At 45.1% G+C, this 22,662-nt stretch overlaps 1 protein-coding gene across 8 annotated transcripts in view; it reads left to right on the top strand.

Annotated features, from left to right (window-relative positions):
- The window catches only part of FOXP2 (forkhead box P2), a 593,826-nt gene that overhangs the window by 108,244 nt on the left and 462,920 nt on the right, over positions 1-22,662 (top strand). Inside the window, exon 1 of one of the 8 annotated variants that reach the window (XM_054023830.1) lies at positions 294-357. The exons of 6 other annotated variants lie outside the window; for them this stretch is intronic. The gene's annotated coding sequence lies outside the window, so the exon portion shown is untranslated. Of the gene's footprint in view, positions 1-293; positions 358-20,207; positions 20,239-22,662 lie in introns of those variants that run through there. One more of the 8 variants, XM_054023839.1, reaches the window with a different exon arrangement.

The following is a 22,662-nucleotide window of genomic DNA, read 5'->3' as shown; positions in this document are numbered from 1 at the left end:
AGAGTGTGAGAATAGCAATGTGTATCACATGAGGTAGCATAGCTCTCCACTAACTCTGAGGTCATTTGATCACTGAACATTTAAAGGTTAGCAACATCTTTTAAATGCTCAATTTTCTTTTGGTAAAATTAATGTATAGGTTCTTCTTTGAGTGCTTGCTCATGTCCATTCCATTGTAGGTGTGTGTGCTTGCCACAGGTGCTGGAAGTTTTTCCATCCATGGTATCCGTAAGGGACCAGATCTGGTGTCCTTTGGAGTGGCGTGCGTATGCGCTGGGTTAAGAGGTGCCGCTGGCTCGCCCCTGCCTCAGTTCCTTCTTACCACCAGTGACGGTGCTAGAACGTCTCCTTTCCTTGGTAAGCTTTCCTATCTCAATTGTGCCTAGTTGTGAATTTTTTGTATATAGTTATTAGAAAGTTCTATAGTTTACTAGTTTCCTTAGTATTTGAGTTTCAAATAGTTAGTTGGTCCCATATGGGACTTAGCCTAGGGATGGGGCATGTCACGGTCCCTGGGCTTCAAGCCTTGTGACTGTGTTGCAAAAAACCTATACCACTCAGTGCTCCCCATAGAAGCTACCTGAAGTGCTTAAGGGAAACCCATGTGAGTGACAAATGTCACATTTGTAAGAGCTTCAGGCCACAAACGAAAAAGGAGCGGGACATTCATCTCCAACTGCTCCTTATGGAGTTGGCTCTTGCACCGGACTCGAAGCAAACTAGATCGGTCTCGGCTCCAAGCACAGCAGCCTCAGTGTGGAGAGCGCTGCCGGCACCAACCTCCGACCAGCCCCAATCCCCATCTCCAGTACCAACTAGAAAGCAGAGAAAGGCCAGGAGAGAGTGTTCTCCTACATCCTGTAAAGGGACGGAGAGAGCCGGAGGAGAGCAAAGACCTGCGCAGAGTAGCTCTTCGCCTCTGGATGGTGGCCAGGCTTCAGCACCTGTTGAGCTGTAGAGCCCCCTTTGAGACCCATTTGTCACCCCGGGAAGTGGCAGAGGTACTCAGGACCTGGTGATGCTGTACACACTGGAGGCTTTTCAGGTCACTAAGGACATATTGTCCCTTCTGGTGCCACACATGCCGGCCAGTGAGGTACCCCGTTTACGGGGTAAACCTGGCTTGGGACCCTTCTAGTGGTCTCCATCAGTGTGAGGTGTCAATCGCCGGGTTACCGTCACCAATCTGCCGAATGCTGCCACCAGTCACTGGAGTCATGGTACTGAGAGCCATTGTCCTGGTACAGGTCCCCAGTGGAGGTCCGTGGAGAGAGCCGACCGGAACAGAGAGACAGGCAGCATCTTTTCCATCCTGGTCCTCCAGACAAGTCTCCCCCTCCGCAGGCTCTGAAGTGAGGAGGAAGACATGCCTGCAGGCCAAGGCCCCCCACCGGGGGCATCTGCATTTCCCTCTGGGCCACCAGTGGCTCATGCCCCAGGGCCAGTGGCCAGCCCCCTGGCAACTATGGAACCCCTGGGGGTTTCCCCAACCATCGCAGGGGCATCAGTTGGTCTCAAGGGCATCTGAAAAATGGTCGGCGACAGTCTCACGCATGCCCCCTGACTTGGAAGTGGAGTCAGGGACAGCCAACCTCAGCTGATGCTCCCCTGGCAGAGACAGTGGAGTTGGCAGACCTGCTTATACCTGCCTCCTCCTTATCTTCGCCTGATGAGGCGATAGAGGAGCCTTCTCACACGATCGCTCCAGGATGATGCAAGAGCCCACCAGGAGCTTTTGAAGAAGATGGCATCGAACCTGGGGCTGGATGCCGAGGAGCTGGTGGAGTCCTCGGACTCCCTGTTCGATGTGTTGAGTGCAGCAGCTCCCTCCAAGATAGCATTGACAGTATACGAGGGAGTGGTGAAACTGATCAAGGCCCTGTGGCAAACCCTCTCGTCCATCTCCAAGCGGGCGGAGAAGTAGTATAACATCCCTGCTAAGGGATTTGAATACCTATACACACACCCCACTCCAAGATCACTGGTGGTTTCAGCAGCCAATGAGTGCGATAGACAGGGCCAATCGGGATCAACCCCTAGGAATAAGGAGGTGAAGAGGCTCAATCACTTTGGCAGAAAGATTTATTCCAGGGCCAGCCTCCAGCTCAGAGTGACCAACCATCAGACCCCACTTGGCTGTTATGATTTTAACATTTGGCAGTCCATGGTCAAGTTTGCGGATTCACTGCCAGAGGATCCCAGGAAGGCGTTCCTTGCTATTCTAGATGAGGGTAGAACTGTGACCAGGGCAGCCCTCCAAACGGCCTCAGATGTGGTGAACTCCGTGGCCCAGACCATGGCTTTGGCCATTTCCATGAGGCGGGTATTCCGGTTGCGGTTGTTGGCCCTGTCGGTGGAGGTTCAGCAGTCCACCCAGGAGCTCCCCTTTGATGGTCTGGCACTGTTCCCAAAGCAGACAGACAGCAAGTTACATGGCCTGAAAGACTCTAGGGCTACCTTGCGCTCACGGGCCTTTTAGATGTCGGCATGCGTGAGAAAGTGATTCAAACTGCAGCAGACCCACAAGTTTCCACAGGAAGCCTTTCCCGATCAGAGCCCTTCTGCAGAAAGGGCAAGGGCAACAAGCACCAGCCAACAGCGGGCCTCCTCTGCTCACTCGAGCTCTACCTGCAACCAATGGGGTAATAAGCATGTATTTTGAGGGTGTGCTAACGGGTGACATTCCAGCCTGTGTCCTGGATCCAGCACCCCTGTTTTTTCCAACCGCTTCTCTCCCTTCCTCCCTGCCTGGCCCTCTATAGCATTGGACAAGTGGGTACTCTGCATAGTAGCAGGGGGGTATAGCCTCCAATTTATTTTTATCCCCCCTCTCTTCCTTCCTTGCCCGTCCCTCTTCTGGGACCCTTCTCACAAACATCAGCTCACTCAGGAGGTGCAAGGCCTTCTCTGGGTGGGAGTTGTGGAGGAAGTCCCTCTGCACTTGAGGGGGAAAGGGTTTTACTCCCGCTATTTTTTTGATCCCAAAGGCCAAGGGAGGTCTACCCCCATCATCGACCTGCAGAGCTTCAACAAGTATCTCAAGAAGTTGAAGTTCCACAAGGTGTCCCTACCCTCCATCATTCCTTCCCTGGATCCAGAAGACTGATACACTGCCCTTGACCTGAAAGACGCTTACTTTCACACCTCGATATTTCAGGGACACAGACGGTTCCTATGTTTCGTAGTTGTGACCACCCACTACCAATTCGCAGTGCTCCCATTTGGCCTACCAACGGCACCAAGGGTGTTTACAAAGTGCATGTTGGTGGTGGCGGCCTACCTCAGATGTTGGGGTATCCAGATCTATACATACCTCGACGACTGGCTCATCAAAGGCTGCTCCAGGGCCAAGGTCAAACGCAGTGTCAAGAAGTTGCAAGCCCTTTGTCAAGCTCTGGGCCTGTTGATAAATGAACAAAAATCAACATTAATCCAAAGGATAGAGTTTATCAGAGCAGTACTATACTCTACCCAAGCCAAAGCATTCCTGTCAGAAGCCAGGTTCAGGGCAATGGCAGATCTGATTACCAGCGTCCCTACCCATCCGCTCACCACTGCCCAGGTTTGTCTCAAACTATTGGGGCACATGGCAGCATGCACATATTTTGTCCGACATGTGAGACTCAGGCTGTGTCCCCTCTAGATGTGGCTGGCATCGGTTTACTCCCCGGCCAGACATAACCTGGACACGGTCATCACAATCCCGCCAAGGGTACTTACCTCCCTGCAGTGGAGGTCCAACCCGATTGTGGTTTCGGTGTGCTGTTCGCGAGCCTGCAACCCATGGTCTCCCTGATATCAGATGCATCTGACCTTCATTGGTTGGGGAGCGCGTCTCGATACTCTGTGGACTTAGGGGTTATGGTCTCGGGAGAAGCATGTGTTACATATAAACATCAGGGAGCTCAGAGCCTGGGTCTGGCTTGTGGAGTCTTCCTTCCCCAACTGTCTGGTCGGGTGGTGCAAGTGTTGATGGACAGCACCGCCGCCATGTTCTGTGTCAACAGCCAGGGGGAGCTCATTCATCGGCTCTGTGCCAGGAGGTCCTCCATCTGTGGGACTTCTGCATTCAGCATGCAATCCACCTGGAATCCTCGCACCTCCTTGGCATCCAGAACACACTGGCGGATCGCCTTAGCAGGTCCTTCTTCTCTCACCACAAGTGGTCCCTTTACTTGTAGGTCGTCAGAATGCTCTTCCAGAAGCAGGGAGCTCCCTGAGTAGACCTGTTCACCACCAGACAGAACAGAAAGTGTCATCAGTTCTGCTCTCTGCAAGGCCTCAGCAGAGGCTCACTTTCCAATGCCTTTCTCCTGTCATGCTCAGGAGACCTGATGTACGCCTTCCTACCTATTCTGCTCCTCAGCAAAGTCCTTTTAAAAATCAAGAGGGTCAAGGCACAGATCATTATGATTGCCCTGGCATGGCCTCACCAGTATTGGTTCGATATGCTCATGGACCTGGCCGTAGCAGTCCTGTGGCCACTTCCCAACCACCCGGACCTACTCTTGCAGGATCATGGTTGGTTGTTGCACCCAAACCTTGCCTCTCTCCACCTCACAGCTTGGATGCTGCATGGCTGAATCCAGAAGAACAAGCCTGCTCTAGTCAGATGCAGCAGGTTCTCTTGGAGAGCAGAAAGCCCTCCACCAAAGCAACTTACCTGGCAAAGTGGAAGCATTTCTCCTCCTGGGCATTGGAGCAGAATATCTCACTGACCCAGTCGTCTCTGCAGTCCATACTGGATTACCTGCTTCACTTAAAGCACCAGGGTCTCACCTTCTCTTTGATCAAGTTGCACCTGGCAGCCATATTGGCCTTCCATCCTCGCATCCAGGGGAGATCGGTATTCTCGCATGAGATGATGATCAGGTTCCTGAAAGGGCTTGAAAGACTTTCTGCTGATCCAGGACCTGGTTCCCCATGGAGACCTCAGCCTGGTCCTTTCTAGGCTCACAGGTCTGCCCTTTGAGCCCATGACTTCTTGTTCCCTTTCCCACTTGTTGTGGAAGTTCGCATGCCTTGTAGCTATTATCTCGGCAAGATGAGTCTCCGAGATTAAAGCCCTCACTTTGCAGCTCCCATACATGGTGTTCTACAAGGACAAGGTTCAGCTGCGGCCCCATTCAGCCTTCATGCCAAAGGTGTCGCTCTTCGATGTCTACCAGGATATCTTTCTCCTGATGTTCTGTCTAAAGCCTCACACGACCAATGAGGAGAGGCATCTGCACACGCTAGATGTCAGGCGTACCCTGGCTTTCTACCTGGGGTGCACCAAGCCCTTCCGCAGATCGACCCAGCTCTTTATCATTTTAGCTGACAGAATGAAGGTGTGACGGGTTCGGTCACAGAGACCCCCTTGGGACTGTCACCTGATGTTCTGAAACTACCTCTGAGCCCGTTTTCCCTGTCACCTTGCAACTCCAGAACTGCGTCTTGTTGAGCCAGACGCGCAAGCCTGTTGCAACACAGACCCAGGGTCTGAACCACATCCCCAAAGCTGCAGGCTTTAACTGAAAACCACTCAGCAGGTACTCCTGTCTCCAGCACCCAGACATCAAGCTCCCAATGGGATCCAAACCCCAAATAAATCCGTTTTACTCTGTATAAAGCTTATACAGGGTAAACTCATAAATTGTCAGCCCTCTATAACACTGATAGAGAGATAGGCACAGCTGTTTTCTCCCCCAGGTATTAATCACTTACTCTGGGTTCAATAATAAACAAAAGTGATTTTATTAAGAACAAAAATTAGGATTTAAGTGGAGATTTTCCAATAAGCTTCTTTTACAGAATAGACTCCTTCTTAATCTGGGCCCAATCCTTTCCCCTGGTACAGTTCTTGTTAGTTCCAGCTCAGGTGGTAACTAGGAGATTTCTCATGATTGGCAACCCCCTTTGTTCTGTTCCACCCCCTTTTTATATTTTTGGCACAAAGCGGGAATCCTTTGTCTCTCTGGGTCCCCACCTCTCCTAAATGGAAAAGCGCCACGTTTAAGATGGATTCCAGTATCATGTGACCTGTTCAAATGTCCTGTGAGATCCCAAGCCTCCATTCTTCCTGGGTTGACTCACAGGAAGGCTTACAAGTAAACAGGGCCATTTACAACCAATTGTCCTGGTTAATGGGAGCCATCAAGATTCTAAACCACCATTAATGGCCCACACTTTGCATAGTTACAATAGGACTTCAGAGTAATACTTCATATTTCTAGCTTCAGATACAAGAATGATACATTCATACAAATAGGATGAACACACTCAGTAGGTTATAAGCTTTGTAATGATACCTTACAAGAGACCTTTTGCATAAAGCATATTCCAGTTACATTATATTTACACTCATAAGTATATTTTCATAAACATACAGTGCAATGTCACAGAAGGGGCTTCCAGTGTCATCCTTAGAGGATTTTAAATTGGATCACCACCTGCATCCGTATTTGTTACAGGTTGGCACAGACTGTGAAGACTTGGGGTATGTCTACACTACGAAATTAGATCGAATTTATAAAAGCCGGTTTTATAGAAATCGGTTTTATATAGTCGATTGTGTGTGTCCCCACATAAAATGCTCTAAGTGCATTAAGTCGGCGGACCGCGTCCACAGTACCGAGGCTAACGTCGACTTCCGGAGCGTTGCACTGTGGGTAGCTATCCCACAGTTCCCGCAGTCTCCGCCGCCCATTGGAATTCTGGGTTGAGATCCCAATGCCTGATGATGCAAAAACAGTGTCACGGTGGGTTCTGGGTACATGTCGTCAGGCCCCTCCCCCTCCATCAGAGCAACGGCAGACAATCGATTTGTGCTTTTTTACCTGGGTTACCTGTGCAGACAACATACCACGGCAAGCATGGAGCCCGCTCTGCTCAGCTTACCGTCATCTGGGTGCCGGCAGACGTGGTACTGCATTGGTACACAGCAGCAGCTAATTGACTTTTGGCAGTAGACGGTGCAGTATGACTGGTAGCCGTCATGAGCTATCTGGGTGCTGGCAGACGTGGGGCTGCATTGCTATACAGCTGTACAGCCTTTTGGCAGTGGATGGTGTATTCCGTCTGGTATCTGTCGTCGTCGTACTCCTCAGTGAGTTTGGTCAGAGGCACCTGGGGAAACATGTTTTGTCTCCTGGAGACTCAGTCCTGCCGACGGTCCTATTGAACCTTCTTGACGATGATGGCTAGCAGTCGTAATACAGCATTTTCTGCCAAGCATCCAGAAGATGCCGATGGCAATCAGTCATGCTGCACCATCTGCTGCCAGCTTAAGATGTAAAAAATAGATGGACCAGTTTTGTTCTGTATTCATATGCTTCCCTCTCACTCTGTGAAATCAACGGCCTGCTAAACCCAGGGTTTTGAGTTCAATCTTTGGGGGGGCCATTCTGTGTGACAGTTGTTTGTGTTTCTCCCTGATGCACAGCCACCTTTGTTGATTTTAATTCCCTGTAAGCCATGTCTTCACTCGCCCCTCCCTCCGTCCATCAGATACTAGTTTTGTGCCTTTTTTCAGACCAGATGCCATAGCACTGGGATCATGGAGCCCGCTCAGATCACCGCAGCAATTATGAGCACTATGAACACCACGCGCACTGTCCTGGAGTATATGCAGAGTCAGAACATGGCAAAGCAAAACCAGGCGAGGAGGCGATTGCAGCGATTGCAGTGCGGCGACAAGAGTGATGAGGCAATTGACATGGACATAGACCTCTCACATAGTACAGGTCCCAGCAATGTGCAAATCATGGTGCTACTGGGGCAGGTTCATGGCATGGAACACCGATTCTGGGCCCTGGAAACAAGCACAGACTGGTGGGACCGCATCGTGTTGCAGGTGTGGGATGATTCCCAGTGGCTGCGAAACTTTCGCATGCGTAAGGGCACTTTTATGGAACTTTGTGACTTGCTTTCCCCTGCCCTGAAGCGCCAGAATACCAGGATGAGAGCAGCCCTCACAGTTGAGAAGCGAGTGGCGATAGCCCTGTGGAAGCTTGCAACGCCAGACAGTTACCGGTCAGTCGGGAATCAATTTGGAGTGGGCAAATCTACTGTGGGGGCTGCTGTGATTCAAGTAGCCAACACAATCAAAGACCTGCTGATATCAAGGGTAGTGACTCTGGGAAACGTGCAGGTCATAGTGGATGGCTTTGCTGCAATGGGATTCCCAAACTGTGGTGGGGTGATAGACGGAACCCATATCCCTATCTTGTCCCCGGAGTACCAAGCCACCGAGTACATAAACCACAAGGGGTACTTTTCAATGCTGCTGCAAGCCCTGGTGGATCACAAGAGACATTTCACTAACATCAACATGGGATGGCCGGGAAAGGTACATGATGCTCGCGTCTTCAGGAACTCTGGTCTGTTTCGAAAGCTGGAGGAAGGGACTTTCTTCCTGGACCAGAAAATAATCGTTGGGGATGTTGAAATGCCTATCGTTATCATTGGGGACCCAGCCTACCCCTTAATGCCATGGCTCATGAAGCCATACACAGGCAGCCTGGACAGTAGTCAGGACCTGTTCAACTATAGGCTGAGCAAGTGCCGAATGGTGGTAGAATGTGCATTTGGACGTTTAAAAGTGCGCTGGCACAGTTTACTGACTTGGATAGACCTCAGTGAAGCCAATATTCCAATTGTTATTGCTGCTTGCTGTGCACTCCACAATATCTGTGAGAGTAAGGGGAGACATTTATGGCGGGGTGGGAGGTTGAGGCAAATCGCCTGGCCGCTGATTACGCGCAGCCAGACACCAGGGCGGTTAGAAGAGTACAGCAGGGTGTGGTGTGCATCAGAGAAGCTTTGAAAACCAGTTTTGTGATTGGCCAGGCTATGGTGTGAAACTTCTGTTTTTCTCCTTGATAACCCCTCTGCCCCCTCCCCCCCGGTTCATTCTACTTCCCTGTAAACTAACGACCCTTCCCTCCCCCCCTTGAGCACCATTTGCAGAGGCAATAAAGTCATTGTTACTTCACATTCATGCATTCTTTATTAATTCATCACACAATTAGGGGGTTATCCGGGAGGGGTAGGGGAGGAGGGAAGGAAAAGGACACGCTGCCATTTAAAACTTTAAAACTTTAACACTTATTGAAGGCCAGCCTTCTGATGCTTGGGCAATCATCTGGGGTGGAGTGGCCAGAGGCTTCCCCACTGCGTTCTTGGGCGTCTAGGTGAGAAGGCTATGGAACTTGAGGAGGAGGGCTATTGGTTACACAGGGGCTGTAGCAGTGGTCTCTGCTCCTGCTGCCTTTCCTGCAGCTCAACCATACGCTGGAGCATATCAGTTTGATGCTCCAGCAGCCGGAGCATCGACTCTTGCCTTCTGTCAGCAAGCTGATGCCACCTATCATCTTCAGCCCGCCATGCATTCTGCTGTGCTCTGTCAGCGTTGGAGGACATCTGGAGCTCCGAGAACATATCAGCCCGAGTTCGCCATTTTCTCCTTCTAATCTTCACTAGCCTCTGTGAAGGAGAAACATTTGCAGCTGACGGAGGAGAAGGGAGAGGTGGTTAAAAAAGACACATTTTAGAGAACAATGGGTACACTCTTTCACGTTAAATTTTGCTGTTCACATCATACAGCACATGTGCTTTCGTTACAAGGTCGCATTTTTCCTCTTATATTGAGGGCCTGCCGGTTTGGTGTGAGAGATCACTCACGCAGTGCCAGGCAACAGATTTTGGCTTGCAGGCAGCCATGGTAAGCCACAGTCATTTGGCTTTTTTAACCTTCTTAACATGTGGGAATGGTTTCAAACAGTAGCGCCCTCATTTCCCATACCAAGCACCAGTTGGGTTGGCCATTTAAAATGGGTTTGCAATGTAAAAAGAGGGGCTGCGGTTTCCGGGTTAACATGCAGCACAAACCCAACTAACCTCCCTCCTCCCCACACCCAATTCTCGGGGATGATCACTTCACCCCTCCCCCCACCGCGTGGCTAACAGCGGGGAACATTTCTGTTCAGCAGAGCAGGAAGGGGCACCTCTGAATGTCCCCTTAATAAAATCTCCCCATTTCAACCAGGTGACCGTGAATGATATCACTCTCCTGAGGATAACAAAGACCTATAACGAATGGATGTTGTCTGCATGCCAGCAAACACCGGGACCATACACTGCCATGCTTTGTTATGCAATGATTCCAGACTACGTGCTACTGGCCTGGCGTGGTAAAGTGTCCTACCATGGCGGACGGGATAAGGCAGCCCTCCCCAGAAACCTTTTGCAAAGGCTTTGGGAGTACATGAAGGAGAGCTTTCTGGAGATGTCCCTGGAGGATTTCTGTTCCATTCCCATACACGTTAACAGACTTTTCCAGTAGCTGTACTGGCCGCGATTGCCAGGGAAAATTAATCATTAATCATTAAACACGCTTGCTTTTAAACCATGTGTAATATTTACAAAGGTACACTCACCAGAGGTCCCTTGTGTGCCCTCGGGGTCTGGGAGCATGCCTTGGGTGAGTTTGGGGGTTACTGGTTCCAGGGTGATAAACATATCCTGGCTGTTGGGGAAACCGGTTTCTCCGCTTCCTTGCCGTGAGCTATCTTCATTGTCTTCATCATCATCTTCCTCATACCCCGAACCTGCTTCCCTGTTGTGTGATTCTCCTTTGATGGAGTCAAAGCACACGATTGGGGTAGTGGTGGCTGCTCCCCCTAGCATGGCATGCAGCTCCGCGTAGAAGCGGCATGTTTGCGGCTCTGTCCCGGACCTTCCGTTTGCCTCTCTGGCTTTGTGGTAGGCTTGCCTTAGCTCCTTAATTTTCACGTGGCACTGCTGTGCGTTCCTGTTATGGCCTCTGTCCTTCATGGCCTTTGAGACTTTTTCTAATATTTTGCCATTTCGTTTACTGCAACGGAGTTCAGCTAGCACTGATTCGTCTCCCCATACGGCGAGCAGATCCCGTATCTCCCGTTCGGTCCATGCTGGAGCTCTTTTGCGATCCTGGGACTCCATCATGGTTGCCTGTGCTGATGAGCTCTGCATGGTCACCTGTGCTCTCCATGCTGGGCAAACAGGAAATGAAATTCAAAAGTTCGCGGGGTTTTTCCCATCTACCTGGTCAGTGCATCTGAGTTGAGAGTGCTGTCCAGAGCGGTCACAATGAAGCACTGTGGGATAGCTCCCGGAGGCCAATAACGTCGAATTCCATCCACACTACCCCAAATCCGACCCGCAAAGGCTGATTTCAGCGCTAATCCGCTCGTCAGAGGAAGAATAAAGAAACTGGTTTAAAGGGCCCTTTAAGTCGAAAAAAAGGGCTTCGTCGTGTGGACGTGTCCAGGTTTAATTCGATTCAACGCTGCTAAATTCGACCTAAACTTGTAGTGTAGACCAGGCCTAACTCTACTAGGGCTCAGGCGTCTTCGGCTGCCTTCCTGGCGCATGTCCCTATCTGCGGGGCTGTGACACAGTCTTCGGTACACACGTTCACAATGCATTATGCCATCACCCAGCAAACCAGAGATTACACTGGATTTGGCAGAGCTGTGTTGCAATCAACATGTTCATGAACTCCTACCTGCCTCTGGAGGTACTGCTTGGGAGTCATCTACAATGGAATGGTCATGAGCAAGCACTCGAAAAAGAAGGAACGGTCACTAACCTTTCATAACTGTTGCTCTTTGAGATGTGTTCCTCATGTCCATTCCATGACCCACACTCCTTCCCCCTCTCGGAGTTCCGGCAAGAAGGAACTGAGGGAGCAGGGAGCTGGTGGCACCTCTCATACTGGCGCATAAGGGTACTAGAGCCAGTCCCTTACAGATACCACTGAGGGACAAGCTTGCGGCACTGGTGCATGTGGTGAGCACACACACACATACAATGGAATGGACATGAGCAACACATCTCAAAGAACAACAGTTACGAAAGGTTAGTAACTGTTTTTTACATGTAGCGCAGAAAGTCCACTTATGCAGTAGAACACCTAACCTGGTGGTGTACACCATAGACTGTTCATGTAGGAATGGAAGGTCCATATTGTGCATTAACAGGAAATAATAATATAAAATGCATGTTTATTATAAAAACAAACATAGCTATTGAGATTGAAAGGGATATTTGAATATGTTCTTCATACAAATTGAGTCAGTCCTGCCATCTGAAAAGTATAACTACTATGTTATTATTGACCTCACTGTACAGTATATGCACTGTATGTGTCCTCTTGGAGGAGGATGACAATACTATAAGAATCCGAATGTAAGGGCTAGAGCTGGTTGTCAACAGCAGAACATTTTTGGAAAAAAGTTTGTTGAAAAGCTTTGACCAGCTCTACAATATGGTGCTGAAATGTCCTGTCTACATAAAGTAGTGAATGCACTTCCAATAAAGTTGATACGGTGTTAGACTGTTGGGAGCATACCTACCTTATACATTTCACATAGATGTGTAACACAAAGACAGCACAAATGGAGAAGCTGTGACATACTTTTAATAGTTGCGTGAACAGAAGGATAGTTTCACTATCTTGAATGGTAACAGCTAAATTAGTGGTTACCACTCAAGAAAGAGATCTTGGAGTCATTGTGGATAGTTCTCTGAAAACATCCACTCAGTGTGCAGTGGCAGTCAAAAAAGCAAACAGAATGCTGGGAATAATTAAGAAAGGGATAGATAATAGGACAGAAAATAGCATTTTGCCTCTATATAAATCCATGGTATGCTCACATCTTGAATACTGTGTGCAGATGTGGTCACCCCATCTCAAAAAAGATATATTGGAATTGGAAAAGGTTCAGAAAAGGGCAACAAAAATGATTAGTGGTATGGAACGGTTTCTGTATGAGGAGAGATTAATAAGACTGGGACTTTTCAGCTTGGAAAAGAGACAGCTAAGGGGAGATATGATTGAGGTCTATAAAATCATGACTGGTGTAGAGAAAGTAGATAAGGAAGTGTTGTTTACTACTTCTCACAACAAGAACTAGGCAGCGAGTTTAAAACAAATAAAAGGAAGTATTTCTTCACATAATGCACAGTCAACCTGTAGAACTCCTTGCCAGAGGATGTTGTGAAGGTCAAGACCATAGCAGGGTTCAAAAAAGAACTAGATAAATTCATGGAGGATAGGTCCATCAATGGCTATTAGCCAGGATGGGCAGGATTGCTGTCCCTAGCCTCTGTTTGCCAGAAGCTAGGAATGAGTGACAGGGGATGAATCACCTGATGATTACCTGTTCTGTTCATTCCCTCTGGGGCACCTGGCACTGGCCACTGTCAGAAGACAGGATACTGGGCTAGATGGACCTTTGGTTTGACCCAGTAGGGCCATTCTTATGTTCTTATGTTTTTGAGTATGAAAGTGGGTAACACTTTTAAAACCTTCTGGTACAGTGTGAACAAAATTATTTCATTTATAAACCAGGAATGATCAATACAATTTTCAGAAAGTTATTGCAGCTGTAACACCTTAGGATGTGATCGCCTTCCATCTCATAATTTCAGTGGTATTGGACATGGTTGGTATTTGTATAGGCTCCAATTAGAACCCCATATTTCAGGGATTAGCATTGAGCCTCAATCCAAACTACTTTTGGTTGGTTAAGGTCTCCTGGTGCTGCTACCTCATACGAATACAAGTCTATTGGCCTCAATCATCTGGTTAAAATTCCAGTGTAGGAAAGGGTTGCCAGTGCAGAATGGTAGTTTCTGTGCCAGTGGTGGCTGAAATTCTGAAGTGGGGTGAAGTGGTTGCTCTACACACAGTTTGTAACATCCTTTTGAATGAAAGATGTTTTTATATATCAAAAGTGGAGTTAAATAAGAATCATAAATTGATTTATCACCCTTAATAAAGTAGGAAGGCCATTTGTCAATCATTATTAGGAGTGAATTTATTGACAAAAGTGTGTCTTTAGTGACCTAGCTATGTAACAAATATTTTAATCTTTAACTTTATGAAGCACTTCTCACAATACTCGTTATCAAGTAATCAGAAACAACAAAAATACTCAAATTCATTTTTTAAAAAATGCCACCTTCTGATCTCGTCAGTGACCTTTGGGAAAGAAACACTTGAGAAGATCTTGTTGAAGAAAAATTTAAAAGGGATAGGAAGGATAACTGCCTGAGGCCAAGCTCTGCAAATTCTGAGATTTTGTGGTGTACCTCTAACTCCCCTCCCCCAGCTGTCCCAGTGGCACAGCCTCCTGCTTCTTTATCTCTCTTACGCCACTCTCTTACATTGTCTCTTATCCTCGTCATCATTCTCCTCTGGTTTTTTTTTTTTTTGCTACACAATGCAAGAATGCTCTGGTCTATCCTGTCCTCACAATCCTCACCTCTGTAGCCATTTTCCTCTCTGACCGCTGCCCCATCTCTCTTCTTTCCTTCACCTCCAAATTTATTGAATACTCAGTGTACAACCATTGTCTTGAGTTTTCCTTCTATACGAGTATCCCAGATTTGAGTCAACTTTGCTTTCTCTCAGCTCCTTTGAGATTGCTCTAGACAAGGTCTCTAATGACCTCTTTATGGATAAGGGCCTCTGAGTAATCCTCTTGACCTGTCTGCTTCTTTGACAGGGTAAATCATAACCACCTTCTCTAAATTTTGTCCTTCATTAGCTTTTGTGAAACTGTTATTCCTTAGAATCATGGGGTTAGAAGGGACCACAAGTGTCATCTAGTCTAACCCCCTGCCAAGATATAGGATTTGTTGTGTCTAAACCATCCAAGACAGGTGGCTATCTAGCCTCTTTTTGAAAACCTCCAGTGAAGAAGCTTCCACAACTTCCTGAGGCAGTCTGTTCCATTGTTCTTCTGTTCTTACAGTTAGGAAGTTTGTCCTGAGATTTAATCTAATTCTGCTATGCTGTAGTTTGAACCCATTGCTTCTTGTCTTGCCCTCTGTGGCAAGAGAGAACAACTTTTCTCCATCCTTTTTTGTGTCAGCCTTTCAAGTATCTGAAGACTCCTATCATATCCCCTCTTAATCTCCTCTTTTCCAAATTAAACATACCCAGTTCCTTCAGCCTTTGCTCATATGGCTTGCATTCTGTCCCGTTGATCATCTTTGCTTGCCTCTGGATCCTTTCCAATTTCTCTACATCTTTTCTGTAATTGGTGACCAAAATTGGACACAGTACTCCAGCTGAGGCCTAACCAGTACCAAGTAGAGTGGTACTGTCACCTCCCATGACTTGCTGCTTTGTCTCTGTTAATGCAACCTAAAATTGCATTTGCTTTTTTTGCAACAGCATTCCATTTCTGACTCATGTTGAGGCTATGATCTACCACAACTCCCAGATCCTTTTCAGCAGTGCTACTGCCAAGCCAGTTTCCCCCTATTCTGTATTTGTACATTTGGTTTTTCTTCCCTAAGTGTAGCACCTTACATTTGTCTTTGTTGAATTTCATTTTGTTGTCTATAGCCCAGTTCTCCAATTTATCAAGATCCCTCTGAAATTTAGCTCAATCCTGAAAAGTATTGGAAGCCCCCTATCTTTCTGTCATTTGCAAACTTGAGCAGTATGCTCTCCTACCTACATCTAGGTCATTAATAAAAATGTTAAACAACATTGGACCCAGAACAGAACCCTGTGGAAACACACTTGAGACCTCCCTTCAATCCGACATTGGCCCATTAATAGTTACTCTTTCTTTGGAGTTGTTTAACCAATTATGCATCTGCTTAATGATAGTTTTGTCGATCCTGCATTTCTCCAGCTTACTTGTCAGAATGTCATGTGAGACTATGTTAAAAGCCTTGCTGAAGGCCAGGTATATTATGTCCACCACATTTCCCCTATTCACCAAATCAGTTACCCTTTCAAAGAAGGAAATCAAGTTGGTTTGGTTTGGGATGATTTAGCTGGGAATTGGTCCTGCTTTGAGCAGGGGGTTGGACTAGATGACCTCTTGAGGTCCCTTCCAACTCTGATATTCTATGGTTCTATGATTCTATGATTTGTTCTTGGTAAATCCATGCTAGCTGCTAGTGATTACTCCTTCATCCTCCAGGTATTCGGAAATTGAATATTTTATACATTGCTCTCTCTAGTTGCTTCCCAGGTATCGAAGTCAGGCTGACTGGTCTATAGTTTCCCAGCCCCTCCTTTTTCAAGATGGGCACTATGTTAGCCCTTCTCCAGTCTTCCGAGATCTCTCCTGTCATCCATGAGTTTGTAAATATTATTGCCAGGAGCTCCCAAGATTTCTTCAACTAATTCGTCCAGTATCGTTGGTTGAATAGCATCCAGCCCTGCTGATTTGAATTCATTCAAATTGGTCAGAAGATCTCTGATGTGTTCTTTCTTTTTGTCGTGCATCTTTGGCCATTATGTGTGTGTCTTTTTTGGTGGGTATACCTCTTCCCCTCTCCGGTCCTCTGTATTCCACAGGGCTCAGTCATTGGCTGTTTCTGAAGATGATTTTAATGATCAGGCAGTTTCAGTACCATATTTACTTTGACTCACCAATCTACCTTTCCATGCTTGGTTTGTCTTCTTCAATCTAATCCCATATTTAAGCTTGTGTCTCCCATATATCTCCCTGGAGATCTCACTTCCAATTGCATTGGTTATTACTTGCAGAATGACCCCAACACACTCCCAGTCCCAAATTTCCCCAGAACTGTCTGCCCTGACATGGAACACTTTAGAGAAATAAAAAAGGGTTCATTGCTCCTTTAAAAAGACAAAAGCACAGCTTATTACTTTAACTTGAGTTAACAATGCCTTCCATTCAAACACAGCACAAGGTTGGTTTAGGTTAAAAGCAAAACAAGTTTATTCAATCAAAAAGAGAAGTTTTAAGTGAGTTCAAGTACAAGGGATGAAGACAATGATTACAAGCAAATAAACATAAAATATGCCTCCTAATAGCAAAGACTTAACTCAACAAGCTACAGTCTTGGTTAAAGGTAGATTTCTTAACAATCTTTTTCTTTCCAGCCATGGCTGACTTTTTGTCAATTGGGAGATTTTACAGCAGTTTAAGGTACCGGTTTTCCTTGTCTTCGTAAGTGAAAAATCTTTGCCTAAGCAGGTTTTGCACTTATATTCTGTTGCCTTTGTGTTTTTTGTGTTTTTGGTCACACCTTGTTTAATTTCATGGGTGTCCTCCTGTTTCTCCCTTTGCTTGGTCACAGCCTTTAAAGCATAATATTAGTGAGTATTTATAATATTTCATATATTTCACAATTGTATGAATTTGTGTGTCACAGGTGTTCATAAAAGACAGTACTTGATACACTTTTATAATACAGTAATATTGTATACAATCAGTTGATTCAATTGCTTATCATTTGAGGTTCAGACCCCTCCAACAGGCCTTTTCTCCCTCTTGCTAGGTTGATGGCTCTGTTTGCCTTTTATATACCTGTACCTTCATTGTCTCTGCTTAGTGAAGAGGCTGGTCAGTATGGACAGCGGGTTTCATAGGCTAGGGGAGGCTGTGCCTCCCCAAACAGCCTGGCGTGGCTCTGCCCCCTCCTGCTTGCCGCGGCTCCAGTCTCCCTGTGGGGTGGCCCCGGCTTGGGCTGTGCCACCCGCCCTCTATTGCTCCAGGGATGGGGGGGCTGTGGCCGTGCTGCCTACTCTCCCAGTTCTCCGGGGAGCTAGGGCTTGGGGCAGGAACTGGCGGCTGCAGTGGAGAGGGCTCTGGGCTCCTTCAGAAGGGGTGGGGTCTCAGGTGGAAGGGGCAGAGCTGGGGGCTAGCCTCCCCAGCTGGCGGTTCACGTGCCGACCATGCTGGTCAGACAAACAAATACACATTCCTTTGTCTAGGGCAGATTGGGCTTATATATTGCTTGCCAAACACATTTTAAGAATGTAATTCTAGCACGTATCTCTTTATGCACACCCCATACATACATTAATGATCAGTGAGTTATTAGTTTTCCAATGATATTACATAACATCTGTCAAGGTTCCTTCCCCACTCTGAACTTTAGGGTACAGATGTAGGGACCTGCATGAAAACCTCTAAGCTTCTCTACCAGCTTAGATCTGCTTTTGCTGCCACCACTCCCAATGTGCTAAGTTCCTTCCCTGGGTAGCCTTGAGAGACTCTTCCACCAATTCCCTGGTAAACACTAATCCAAAACCCCTTGAATCTTAAAACAAGGAGGAATTAATTATCCCCCCCTTTCCCTTTCCCCCCACCAATTCCTGGTGAGTCCAGATCAATCCCCTTGGATCTTAGAACAAGGAAAAATCAATCAGGTTCTTAAAAAGAAGGCTTTTCATTAAAGAAAGAAAGGTAAAAATCATCTCTGTAAAATCAGGATGGAAAATAACAGGGTAATCAAACTTAAAGAGCCCAGAGGAACCCCCTCTAGCCTTAGGTTCAAAGTTACAGCAAACAGAGGTAAACACTCTAGCAAAAGGTACATTTACAAGTTGAGAAAACAAAGATAAAACTAACACGCCTTGCCTGGCTGTACTTACCAGTTTGAAATATGAGACACTTGTTCAGAAAGATTTGGAGAGCCTGGATTGATGTTTGATCCCTCTTATTCCCAAGAGCGAACAACCCCCAAAAAACAAAGAGCACACACAAAATCCTTCTCCCCACCAAGATTTGAAAGTATCTTGTCCCCTTATTGGTCCTTTGAGTCAGGTGTCAGCCAGGTTACCTGAGCTTCTTAACCCTTTACAGATAAAAGGATTTTGGTGTCTCTGGCCAGGAGGGATTATAGTATTGTACACAGGAGGGCTATTACCCTTCCCTTTATAGTTATGACAACATCTTTAGGGAATATATCCTGACAGTGTTAGGTGTAGTGAGTATTTCAGGCCTGACGAATTGCTGACACAGATAGTGAACCACCAATGGGCCTCTGTGTCACAACTAGATTATGTTATTTAGATTATGAGCTCTTTGGGGAAGGGACTTCATCTTTTGTATATAGAAAGTATAATTTTCTCTCCCCTTCTAGATGTAAGAAGTGGACAATGGAGCAGGAGAATGTTTTCTTCTGTGTCAGTGAAACACATGGCATTCTATGGTGCTATGAAGAAGATAATTTATAGTGAATTTATTTACACACAAAATTAACATATGGAGAAAGCTGTGAAGATTAACAAATAAAATGAAGTATAGCCAAAATTAGATAGTATTTGGTGTAATACAATGAGACAAGACTACTGCTCTAGATACATGTACATGGAAAATTAGGTTTGAGGCCTGCATCTATTTTTAAAAGTGCATATTTTTACTTCATATAATCAAATATCTTAGTAAATGCACATTAAATATTGTATTTGTATTGCTTTATTATCATTGCACTTACTGTATTGTTACAATAAAGCATCCCAAAATATGTCATTACAAGACTTTTGGTTTATCGCACAGCCCTTGAGGAGGCTGGTATCCAGGGCCATGAAAATCATTCTGAATATCTTTTGTAAATTTCCACTTGTCTTACAATTCCAATCCAGCTACAAAGGACAGCCTTATAGAGGGAATGTATATTGCATATTGTTTGACTGTTATACCTGTATTATCCTGGGGCCTAATAAAGAAATGTACAAGATTAGTTATGCTTGACAACTCTGTTATTTAAAATGTATTTATTCTTTCTGTTTATTCATAAATACATTTATTAGGCAATGAAGAATGGATTGGTATACACAACATTTATAATCTGGAAAGTAGGTGTAGTAATTCATGAGCCGTAGTTGAGTACATTAATCTGCCCCAGTTATCCAGAAATGAAAAATAATAGTTCATTATACTACAAGTGGAACTTCCCAGCAAATCAGAACACAGAACTAGCATATGATCATCTGTATCCACCTCAACCACATTCTATACATAATTAATTTACTTTATCTCCGCTTTCTGATTGAATTGTGTGATTGTATATGTGTTGATGAATAGACATCTTAATACAGTACACTTTCCTTCCTTCTATAGCATTTCAAGTTTTGAAACAGAAAGTGAATTAGTATAGAAAAGTTTTGTCAATCAAATGGAAGGGAAAGTTATTACCTCGAAATCTTAACAACTTTCTTTTGTATATAGAAAAAAAAGGAAAAACATTGTAGAGCTAAGTTAATTGAGCTAAACTGGGGGAAAAGTATGAAAATGTTATTATCCTGTGATGACATTTCATGATACGATGGAGTAATTTCCTTCCTCATCATTGTAGGATAGTGGACAAAACCAACTAGGATAATATGTTCTTCAGTTCAGCATCTTTGAGTGGTGAGACTGAGAAATGACCATAAAAAATGGAGATTATTGCACTGGTTAAGAACAATGAGACTCACTTCCATACCAGGTAAATTAGCTGAAACAGTAATTAAAGTTTAAAAATATAAAACACTTACATGAAACCAGTATCATTGGGGCAAACCAGCATGACTTCTGTACAGGATTATTATGCCTCTCGAATCTTGCAGAATTCTTGAGGGTGTCTGTAAAATAGTAGATATAGGAGAACAATAGATACAGTTTATTTGGCATTTCAAAAGGAAACTGTATACTCATGGGTGAGTGATAAAGTTCTGGATTACAAATTGGTTAAGAGAATGTAAACAAAGAGGAGCAATAAATGGTTCAAATCGTAGATGATTATTAGTATGATTTCCCAAAGATCTGTGCTGAGACTGGCATTTAACATAATTATTAATGATAAACAGAGAAGTGATAACATTTTTGGTACAAAATAATGTAGGCCAACCAAGAGTAGTAATGTGCAATGCTATGGCAGGTGAAATTCAGTGTTGATAAGTGTAAGGTAATGCATGTTGGAAAAGAACCATTTTGAACTACTCATTTACATTCTGGGTTCCAAATTAACTGTAATTATTCAGGAAAAATCCATAGGTGTCCTTTTGGACAGCTAAGTGAAAGCATCTGCTCAAGGTGCAGTCATGGTCAAAAGAGTGAAGAAGATGTAAGTTTTATTAAGAAAAGCATAAGAATAATACTGAAAATATTAGAATGCAATTATATAAAGCAACGGTATGCTCTCAGCTTGAATATTGTGTGCAGTTCTAGTCACCTCATCTCTAAAAGAATATTGCAGAAATAGAAAAGATCCATTGAAGGGCAAGAAAAATGATTGGAGGCATCGAAATGCTATTATGTAAGGAGAGATTAAGAAGATTAGGTCTGTATAGTTTGGAGAAGGGACAAATAAGAGGTGACATGAGAAGAGGTATATAAAATAATGAATGGCTTAGAGAAGGTAAATTGGGAGCCTCTATTTACTTTCTCATAAAACTGGAACATGAGGGCATTCAATTAAATAGAAAGACAATAAATGAGAGACTGGTAAAAGGAATCCATGCAACAAACCTCGATGCCAATTCTGCCCACATATCTACACCAGCGACACCATCACAGGACCTAACCAGATCAGCCACACCATCACCGGTTCATTCACCTGCACGTCCACCAATGTAATATACACCATCATATGCCAGCAATGCCCCTCTGCTATGTACATCCGCTAAACTGGACAGTCCCCACGTAAAAGGATAAATGGACACAAATCAGATATTAGGAATGGCAATATACAAAAACCTGTAGGAGAACACTTCAACACTCCCTGGACACACAATAGCAGATTTAAAAGTAGCCATTCTGCTGCAAAAAAACTTCAGGACCAGACTTTAAGGAGAAACTGCTGAGCTTGAGTTCATCTGCAAATTTGACACCATCAGCTCAGGATTAAACAAAGACTGTAAATGGCTAGCCAACTACAAAAGCAGTTTCTCCTCCCTTGGTGTTCACACCTCAACTACTAGAAGAGGGCCTCATCTTCCCTGATTGAACTAACCTTGTTATCTCTAGCCTGACTCACTCTTGCTTGCATATTTATACCTGCCTCTGTAGATTTCCACTACATGCATCCGAAGAAGTGGGTATTTACCCTCGAAAACTCATGCTCCTATAGGTCTGTTAGTCTATAAGGTGCCACAGGACTCTTTGCTGCTGGTAAAAGGAAGTACTTCTTTAGGCAGCACGTTTAAGTGTGGGAACTCACTGTCCTAGAATATCATTGGTCTTGAGAGTTTAGCATGTTTTAAAAAAACTAGATGACATGTTTATGTGAATAGTTAGGACCCCACACTCACGTAATATAAATAAAAAGCCATAAGCCATCATGCCGTGCGGCAAAACCTTCCACTAACTACCTGGGGCTAGGAAAAGACTTTATGGACCTGTTATTCCACAGTGTCCACGTTGGGATTCTTACAGCTTCCTTTGTAGTGTGCAGTACTGGTCCCTGCTGGAGATGAATGTGAACCATTTGTCTTATATGATATGGCAGTTTTTAAAGTTGATCACACTTTATATTATGGGTACATTTATAAATTATTTAAACTCCGCATAAACTTTTTTAGTATTAAGTGGGACCCTGTGTAAAAAAACAAACAAACCCAACTTTGCTTAATTAGACTAACACTACTATATTGAACTTTGTGCAAAAGTTTGTGTAGATAGGCATCTGGTGAATTACCAAGGTTCTTAATTATAGTGATACTTAGATCATCTTGCATATTTTAGATTCGCCCCTGTTAAAAGATATCAATAAGTGACAGAATTACCTTCTACGTATGGGTGGTGGTTAGATATTTTTTAAAAACGCACTGGATCCAGTGACTTTTTTTTTCTAATGGGCAGAAAAATAAGTTTTCTGACTTTTTGCTTGGTTTTTAATTAATTTTTAACTTTGCTGCTTCTTCCATTTCTT

The sequence above is a fragment of the Malaclemys terrapin genome, chromosome 1, assembly GCF_027887155.1.
Source record: "Malaclemys terrapin pileata isolate rMalTer1 chromosome 1, rMalTer1.hap1, whole genome shotgun sequence".
Lineage (NCBI taxonomy): Eukaryota > Metazoa > Chordata > Testudines > Emydidae > Malaclemys > Malaclemys terrapin.
Note: the sequence above shows the minus strand (reverse complement) of the source record. Positions and strands in the feature narration are given on the sequence as shown.